Below are 9793 nucleotides of genomic sequence, written 5' to 3'. Positions count from 1 at the left end.
ATCAAACACAGCGGCTCGAAAGGGAATCAGTATGATTTACTGCCGGACCCATGCCCGGCGGTTCAAATAGCGGCAGCCCGACAAGGATGAAAATCCCGATCGTCCCCAGATAAGTATTCACTAACCTATTCTACCCCCTAACTCTCCATTTGTGGTGCCTAACCTTACCCACTAGTGCCTAACCCTAATCCCCCCTCTAAGTGCCTAAACCTAACCCTCCCCCTTCCCCGCGGCCTAACCCCAAGTCCCCCCCGGGAACCCTAAACCTAACCCTCTCCCCCTGTGTCTATCGGCGCCCGGCGTCCCTTCGATCGGGGTGCCAGGCGCTAGTCTCCCGGCATCGGAAAAATGACAGGCGTCTAGATTTAGACGCCTGTCATTTAACCCTCGCCAGCAGTCGGGAAGCCGGCTGTCGGGATTAGGTCCGCCGGCTTCCCGACTGCATACCCTCGAAAGGTGCCCGTTCCTGTGAATGCTTTGAGTGAAGTGACCGCATCAGCACCCCAAAAGCGGTCACCAGTGCTATTTTTCAGCAGGAACAAGCAGGTACATTAACTATGACGTAATGTGCTAGGCCAAATTGTATTTTCCACAAGACACTTTTAATATTAAAGTCCCTTTTCAGTGCCTTCTTTTCTAAATACTATATATATATATATACACAGGGACGGATTCTAGGGGGGGTGGACATGGCGGTCACCCTGGGGCCTACACACATTGGGGACACCCCAAATTTTGCCCCCTGCCCATTTCAGACGGGCAATTACCAGTGCCAGCAGCAGCAGCTCTCGGCACCAGCCAGTACTACATCAATGAGACAGGTCACCGGGCAGCTCTGAGCATCAGCCGCATTCACAGTAGCTTCTCTGTCAGTGGCGGGCAGCCGGCGAGTTTACAGCAGCTGTAGCCACAAGGACCTGGTGGCTCAGCACATAGGTCACCGGCAGCATCTGCGGTGCTGCTAGGTTGATCAGGAGAACGACCACAACCTACCCACTCCCAGTGCATACCGCATGGACTAACACATCTTTCCCTAAGATCTGATGCCCCGTCTCCTTTGTTTCCTTCTCCCGCAACCCCCTTCCCTTCGTCGTGTCTATGTTAGTGTGTTTATCTAGAAATCCCATTAGCTACTACTGTTCTCAGTTAATTTAAAGTCCTCATTTGAGATCCCTTTGATTTTGCAGCGCTGCAACTATACATCTGAATATCACTGTTTGCTGTAACCCTACAAACAAATTACACCTACTGATTTTCCATTAGCATCCTGTTTTCATTTACATTATAGAGGTATCTATTATTCTATCAAAGCATTGCTGTAGATTTGTGTTTATACTGTTTGGTGGCAGGTGTGTGGGTGGGAGGGAGGGTCACTGCCGGCAGGGGGGGGTTGGGGGGTACACAACTTAGTTTCCCTGAAGCCCCCATAAGCCTTAATCCAGACCTGTATATTCTATAATTTGCCCACTGGTAGCTCCAAACACAGTTCCAGAACCTAAAATAGCCCTGGCGGTGGCCATGGAGGAGTGCAAACCATCGATAGTTCACCTTAGATGGTTTAGTGCCATCGATGGACAATCCACCAATGGCCATCCCTATTCCAGTATAAAGCTAATTTTCTAATATAATAACATGAAGACTAATTAAAGCCTAAATTTCACCATACAAAAACATATGATGGAACTTCGGAAGAGAGACCAAATGCAAACAAAGATTCTTTTTACCACTATAAAGCTTACTGACAGTATTAATGTAAATATAGAAAGTTAAATTATGGCTTCTAACTCATTACTGTAGAAGGTTGTAGAATTGTACCTACATTTTACATGACAATTCTTCATACAACACAGATTAAAAGGTGAACTTTCTCTTAAAAATAAATAAGTTTTGCTAAATAACTTCCTTTACCAATAAAAGTACTTTAGTGGGACTCTCCCCCTTTGGTCTGCACATACTTGCCTTATAATAGTACATGATTTGTAGAATCTACGTTTGGTGCTGCTCGGTTGTTTATATTGGCAGTGTTGAATCGTAAATAAACCTTTAGTACATTCCTGCCTATAAACCTCTAAGATTTACCTGCCTAGAACCTCTAAGACAAAACCTGCCTATACCTTCTAAAATCACAAGATGTCGCTAATTAGCGCTGTGTTTAATTATACCATTAATAAAACTCTAAGACAGTTGAATAGTGGTCCAACGCGCTAAAGATTATTATTCAGGTAAAAGTACAGATGTTACCACGCTATGATTTAACAATGAGCGCAAAATAAATTGTACAAACATTAGGTCATAAGGTACAGTCAATACATACGCGTGCGCTCTGGGACCAGATACCGGCATCAATAATGAGACCTCCGTCGAACAGCATAACAGGAACACCGCAGACTGGCATCTTGTTTCAGAGCACTCACATATATACCCGTACTGGGATAAGCAATACAATAGAATACGTTGGCAGGTTTTCATTGGTTCCTCTTCTTGCTTCTTCCGTTACGGTACAATTCATAGGTCAGTGCAAAGACACAACCCAGCCTCTAACAGCCTGATTGTGTTCACCTTCCCGCTGCATAATAAATCTAATCTAACTATGGCATACAACATTTCAAGAAGTTATTCTCTCTAACATACATATTTCATAGCCGCATGTTCTGATCTTCTCACCGATGCCACCGGAACTGTGGGAACAGAGTAGATCATTACGGCACCAAACACGGTCCAATTGTCATTTACTAAGCCATAGTTACAGAAAACATTCATTTCTTTATATGCTGACATTGCGATTAAACCAAGTAATAATCATTCCTTTTGCGCTGCGGGACCATTGCTTTTAAATGTGTATGCGGGGAGAAATGACACTAAATTGCGTTGTGCGTTTGAGGGTCTGTGGGGCACTTAGCGACCAGCACTAAGTTGGAAAGGCTTCTGTGTATGTGTGTGAGCATGCCAGTATGGGTTTGGGAAAGGTCACTAAAAAGCTGGCTGTGCGTCTAAATCGCTATTTTGCGTTGTCCTATGCACATGAAGTGCAGGGAAAACACCACTACTTTGCTACTGCTCAAATATAAGTCTGTGGTGATTTTAATGTGTTGCAAAGTTATTTTATGTCTGCTAAACACCGTCGGTAGGTGTTAGGGGAAGATTGTTAAAAAGCTGTTCGTGCTACTTTTTAGCAACTTTGCGTTGTGAGTAGCAAAATTGCTACTTTTATCAATTTTGCACTGTGGATTGTGTACTATGTATTTTTGACAAAATGATGCTTGTGTAAGCTTTCTTTTCTAAAATGGAGTCTTGCTGCCATTCACAAGATGGCGTCGTTCAGGTTTTCCTGATTGCCAAACAGATTCTGTCTTACCCAATTATTCGGTTTCGACAGCAGATCCTACAATGGTAGTAGGGGGTAACAGTGTATGATGGAGGTCAGTCCATACAGCAGATAAACTTAAGAAGGGAATGATTTATTAATCGGTAAAAAATGGTAGCAGCATAACGGAGGGTTAACAGTATGCAGCAGGTATAGGATGCAGAAATTTTCCAGTTGCAGCAAGGAGCATCTAAGGGTATGCTGGGTGTTGTAGTGCGCCTATACTCATACTGCAGTTACGCAGTGGTGATATAGTGAGGTTTGGAGTCTGTGGTGCAGAATATAGATTGGGCAGTCTCCGTTATTTGGAGAATATTCAGGGGCACATCCGTTATGGAGGACTGTGAGGAGATGGCAAATGCGCAGGGAGCCTTGCATGAGCAGTATCCAGGTCGGAGGTTGCAGCTTCGGTGGCACCTCCAGGTCCTAGCGCCTGGCGGCCATAAAGAAGAAAGAGCGCTGAGTGCTCTCTCCAAAATCTCTCCTTGCTCAATGCAGTCTCTGGTTACATTCCACATTTGGACGTCTCACCTGTAACCAAAAACACAAGGATGTTATGTCTTGTTTTACATAACAAAACACATCAACCAGAGGTGTTACTTTAGCTGCATACACACGTAAAGATTATCTGTACAACTATCCAACTAGTTGATTGGTTGGAATGAAAATCTGGTAAGGTATGAAAGCAAATGACAATCAGCAATTTGCTCCCAAAAGCTGGAAAATGGACAAAAACTGTTGTTTGAACAAATTGTTTAGATCAAACATTTAAAAAAAAACTTGTCTGATGACCATTTTCATCTGTTTTCTGGTATTTAGGAGCAAATTGCTGATCATCATTTACTCCCATACGTTACTAGATTTTCATTCCAACCAATCCAAAAGTTAGATGGTTGGACAGAAAATCTTTACGTGTGTATGCAGCTTAAGACTTTGTGGGCCCCATAGCAAAATTTTGAAGGGACCCCTAATGCTTTTAGAAAGGAAAATTGTGCTTACCTGCCATCTTTATGTTCAGTTATACGACATCAAGCACGGTCTTGTCTCTATTCACCCACACTACTTCTGATAGTAAGCCACCAGTCTTGGGTAGGGAGCAAAGGCACATTTGGGAATGACAGTGGAGGCACAGTAAGAGATGGAGAGGGAGGTTTAGAGGCAGACATGGGTAAGGGGGGTTCAAAAGCACACATGGGGAGGGGTGTCAGGTTTACACATGGGGAGGGGGGGGGAATTGGTTCCAGGGGAAAATAATTTCTGTGTCCCGCTCTAAAAATGGTTCTATAGCTGCTTTTCTACTGAACACTGTCAGGGGGCTGCAGCGCTGATGGTCTCGGCTGTAAGTTGCTGCTTAGTCACAGGCAGACGAAGCTGCCTGTGACTAAGAAGCAATTTACTTCCGAGACCATCAGTGCCAGTGGTCCTTACCGTACACACACTGACATACAAACACACACACACACCAAATGCAGTCCGGCTATTGAGTCCAGTGGCACGCACTCTGTGTAGCTCCACCGCCATCCTTCTGTAGCTTCGTCCCCAAGGTGACAGAGGAAATCACCAGGGCTCGAAGTGGGAGGACTGAGTCTGCGATCATCAGGATCAGATGACCAGCTACTTTAAGTTTTCCAATTGTACGGCCACTGTAGACAGTTCTTTACATCTTGCAGACTTGAACAATTTAATAAGTGAAGTGAACTGCATGCAGATGGTTGGGCCACATAGGTACTCCGAACCCTATAGCAATTGCACCCCCTGCATCCACGATAGCTGCGCCTTTGACATCATTTCAAATGTATTCCAGTCCTCATATTTAAAGAAAGACATTAAGTACATGTGATATCAAACCTTTGGTTAACATGTCAGCAATATTCTCCTCAATGGTCACATAAATCACTGACTAAAGTCAGGTACACACTAGACTAGAAGTTCCCAAACATGGTCCTCAAGGCTCCCCAACAGTTCAGGTCTTTGAGGTACTAATTGAGTGACCTTTGGTCAACCATGGATATCTCTGTCAATTTGATTTAACCACCTGTGCTCAACCATGGATATCTCTAAAAACTGTTAGGGAGCCTTGAGGACCGCATTTGGGAACCTCTGCACTAGATGATATGTTGCCCAATCTGGCGGATCGTACGACATCGTAAACATCGGGCAATGCGTACCCACTATGTCACTGATTAAGTGCGCACCCGCACGTTGTCAGTAACATAACTCGACAGGCGGTATTGTCAGCGGGGGCCATGCTGCCAAATGCAGCATGGCCCCCGCTGTCGCACCGTTGTTCTTGGCTTCGGCAAGTGTGTACGCACTTGTCAATGTTGGCACCCCGCCAAGACCCACAAGTGTGTATGCAGTTGCCAATGCAGTCTCCCCCGCCAGGTCCAGTCGCTGCCGAGGTCAAGCAGGGTACACATTGTCTAATATGTACCCAGCCTTAGTATCAACAGGTACACACTCTTGAATCTGCAGTAGCTTGGCCCTTACAATCTCTGGTGATAGTTTCATAGCACAAGACTCCAAAGCCACTACTAGGAAATCATACTTTGGCATAAGTTTTTGCAGCATCCCCATTGCAACCTCCTCGTCGTCTTCTTGGATGCCCTACTGATGTCAATTTCTGAGAGATGGATAGCATTTTATCTAAATATTCATTCATATTCTTGCATGCACTGAGCTTTGTGCCATATAAAGTTTACCTCAGGTTGATTCATCTCATTAAACCTTTGTCTTCAAAAGGCATCTGTAAAGCACATTATGTGCTGCTTTTACTTTGGATAATGAAATGTACATTCTGTTCTATAGCTAAGCATATTGTCCACATAGCTTTATCTACATCATCTGGGCTAGGATTATCACCCAGGTCACTGGTAATCTCCAAAAGCTTTTCCCGCTATAATATCTCCATGGAAAACTTCCATGTGGCATAGTTTTCGGAGCTGGTCTGTTGAATAAATAAAGGCCTTTTTATACTCACTCAGATCCTTATTCTGTGTTGCAGCCTTTTTACTTGGTATTGTTTATCTTCACAAGCTGATGCTTGAGCCTATAACCAATTGGCAGACCCTATGATGGTAGGTGGCATTGGTGTGTGATGGAGGTCAGTCAACATGGCAGATAAACTTAACCAGGGTATAGTGCTTCCAAACTCCTTGAGGGTATTGTTTACAACCGCCTTACCACCTTTCCTCCCACTCCCTCCTTGACTCATATGATTCTGGCTTCCGTTCTCTCCACTCCACTGAAACTGCCCTCACAAAAGTCAGCAATGACCTCCTTGCTGCCAAATCCAAGGGCCACTACTCTCTGCTGCATTTGACACTGTAGACCACCCTCTCCTCCTGCAAATCCTTCACTCTCTTGGTTTACGTAGCACTACCCTCTCCTGGCTTTCCTCCTACCTCTCTGATCGTTCCTTCTCTGTGTCCTCTCATGACTCCTCTTCCCACCCACTTCCACTAACAGTAGGAGTTCCCCAAGGTTCTGTTCTTGAACCTCTCCTTTTCTCCCTATATACATCCTCTTTAGGTGAACTCAAACTCATTTGACCTCCAATATCATCTCTATGCTGATGATACTCAAATTTACCTTTCCACCCCTGAGCTCTCCCCCTCGCTCCTCACCTGTATCTCCAACTGTCTCTTTGCTGTCTCTTCATGGATGTCCCAGTGCTTTCTTAAACTTAACATGTCTAATACTGAGCTGATCATCTTTTCATCATCTTCCACCACCTCACTTCCCACAATTTCATTATCTATTGGTGGCACAACTATCGCCTCTAGCCCCAAAGTGCGCTGTCTTGGAGTTATCCTAGACTCATCCCTCTCATTTAAACCACACATTCAGCACCTCTCACAGTCCTGCCGTTTCCGCCTAAAAAACATCTCCAGAATTAGACCCTTCCTCACCCAGGATGCCACTAAAACCCTCATCCACTCACTGGTCATATCCAGATTGGACTACTGTAACCTTCTCCTAGCTGGCCTCCCAGTCTCTCATCTCTCTCCACTACAATCTGTTCTCTATGCTGCTGCTCCGCTCATCTTCCTCTCCAGACATTCTACATCTGCTTCCCCTCTCCTTCAAGCCCTACACTTGCTCCCCTTCAGATGCCAATTCAAGGTTCGTACACTTGCCTTCAAAGCCCTCACCAAATCCTCTCCCACATACATTTCTGACCTTCTCTCCCTTCACACTCCCGCCTGTCCACTTCGCTCAACAAATGCATGCCGCCTATCTTGCCAACTGATTACTTCCTTCCACTCCCGCATCCAAGATTTTTCCCATGCTGCTCCAAACCTTTGGAATGCTCTCCCTCTCCCTATCAGACTCTCCACCTCTCTACAAATCTTCAAACGGGCTCTCAAGACCCACTACTTCATCAAGGCCTTCCAGCTCTCATGCTAACCCACTTCATGCTATTTCCTCCCTATTTACCCCTTCTGTGTCACGCCTGTCTGTCTGCCCCTGCCCTTTAGAATGTAAGCTCTCACGAGCAGGGAAATCTTCCCTCATGTGCTTCTCTTTACATTTTCTTCGACTCTTTACTCCCCATAAGGGCACCTAATACGTGACTGCCAACTCCCTGCTGCTTATTGTGAGTGTTTAATCGCTATTGCAACAATGTATATAAATCGTGTCCTTGTCCTGCACTGTAATGTACTGTAAGTTACTTGTTTCTTGTTCACTTATTAGTTCTATGTACTATGTAAGGCGCTGCAAAACACTTGTGGAGCTACATAAAGGATAATAATAATTAACCAGTAGAAACAGGTAGCAGGATAACACAGGGTTAACAGCATGCAGCAGAGATATTCCAGTTGCAGCTAGGAGCATATAAAAGATATACTGGACATTTTAGGGAGTCTACAGTGAACTGATATACTGTAGTGGTGGCAGTGGAATATAGGTAATATGAAGTGGTGGTGAAATAGTGGCATTTGGGGACTCTGTGGTGCAGCATATAGATGGGGACAGTCTGCGTTAGTTGGTGAACAATCAGGGCCATGTCTGCTATGGAGGATGGTGAGTAGAAGGAAGCAGCACGGGGAGCCACACCAATGGTCTCGCTTCAGGTGGCAGCTCTGGGTCCTAGTATCCAGCGGCTATGAAGAGTAGAGATCGCTGAACACCCTCTCCAACAGTTTACAGCTTCCAGGCTTTAATTTATAATTGCTGTGATATGCTTCGCCTGCTAGAGAGCAAAGCAAACTGTGGAGCTCATGACTCTCAGGGCTGGATTGTGGTTTGTGCTGTTCCCACCAACAAAGTTGACAAATGCTCTTTCCTTCCATCTCTTATCCCTTTATTATTGTGCTCTCAACAGTAAATCATCCTGAGACCATTCATGCGTGGGGTTTCTTCTCAGCCAAGGGAGTGGGATCACTTACACTTTTGCCTAAGTACACAGCCATGAATAAAGAATGGTACCAAAACATCCTCCAAGAGCATCTTCTCCCAACCATCCAAGAACAGTTTGGTAACGAACAGTGCCTTTTCCAGCATGATGAAGCACCTTCCATAAGGAAAAAGTGATAACTAAGTGGCTTGGAAAACAAAACATCGAAATTTTGGATCCATGGCCAGGAAACTCCCCAGACCTTAATCCCATTGAGAACTTGTGGTCAATCCTCAAGAGGCGGGTGAGCAAACAAAATCCCACAAATTCTGACAAACTCCAAGCATTGATTAGGCAAGAATGGACGGCCATAAGTCAGTATGTGGCCCAGAAATTGATAGACAGCATGCCAGGGCGAATTGCAGAGGTCTTGAAAAAGAAAGGTCAACACTGCAAATATTCACTATTTGCATAAACTTAATGTAATTGTCAATAAGAAGCCTTTGACACTTATGAAATGCTTGTAATTTTACTTCAGTATACCATTGTAACATCTGACAAAAAGGTCTAAAAACACTGAAGCAGCAAACATTGTGAAAACCAATACTTGTGTCATTCTCAAAAATGTGGCCACGGCTGTACACTCCAAGGCAGCCCTTAAAATATGTTAAGCACTCTACATAGCTAGAGAAAGTGTAAAAAAAAAAAACAATTTAGAGAGTTATGGTAGACCTAGATAACTCCTTTTCTTCGAGGTCCATAAGGTCCACAGGGATACCATGGGGGGGATATTATGGTTGGAAGACCAGGCACCAAACAGTTAAAGCTTTGGCTCCCAGAAGGCCCCGGGTCCTCCTCTATATATACCCCGCCCCTAGCCATAGGACTTCAGTTTAATTAACAAGACTAAAGGCAGAAGGAAAGAGGAGCAGGAAGAACAATCGTACACCAGAAACACTCCTACAGAAGATGGGGGAATATGTGACCGAAAGAAAATCATCCAATGAAGCCAGGTGAGTCAGGGTGGGTGCCCTGTAGAACCTATGGACCTTGAAGAAAAGTTATTTAGGTAAGTCTATCATAACTCT

This window comes from Taudactylus pleione, unplaced genomic scaffold (assembly GCF_031769625.1).
Source record: "Taudactylus pleione unplaced genomic scaffold, aTauple2 ptg001990l, whole genome shotgun sequence".
Taxonomy (NCBI): domain Eukaryota; kingdom Metazoa; phylum Chordata; class Amphibia; order Anura; family Myobatrachidae; genus Taudactylus; species Taudactylus pleione.
This window is presented reverse-complemented; position numbering follows the sequence as displayed.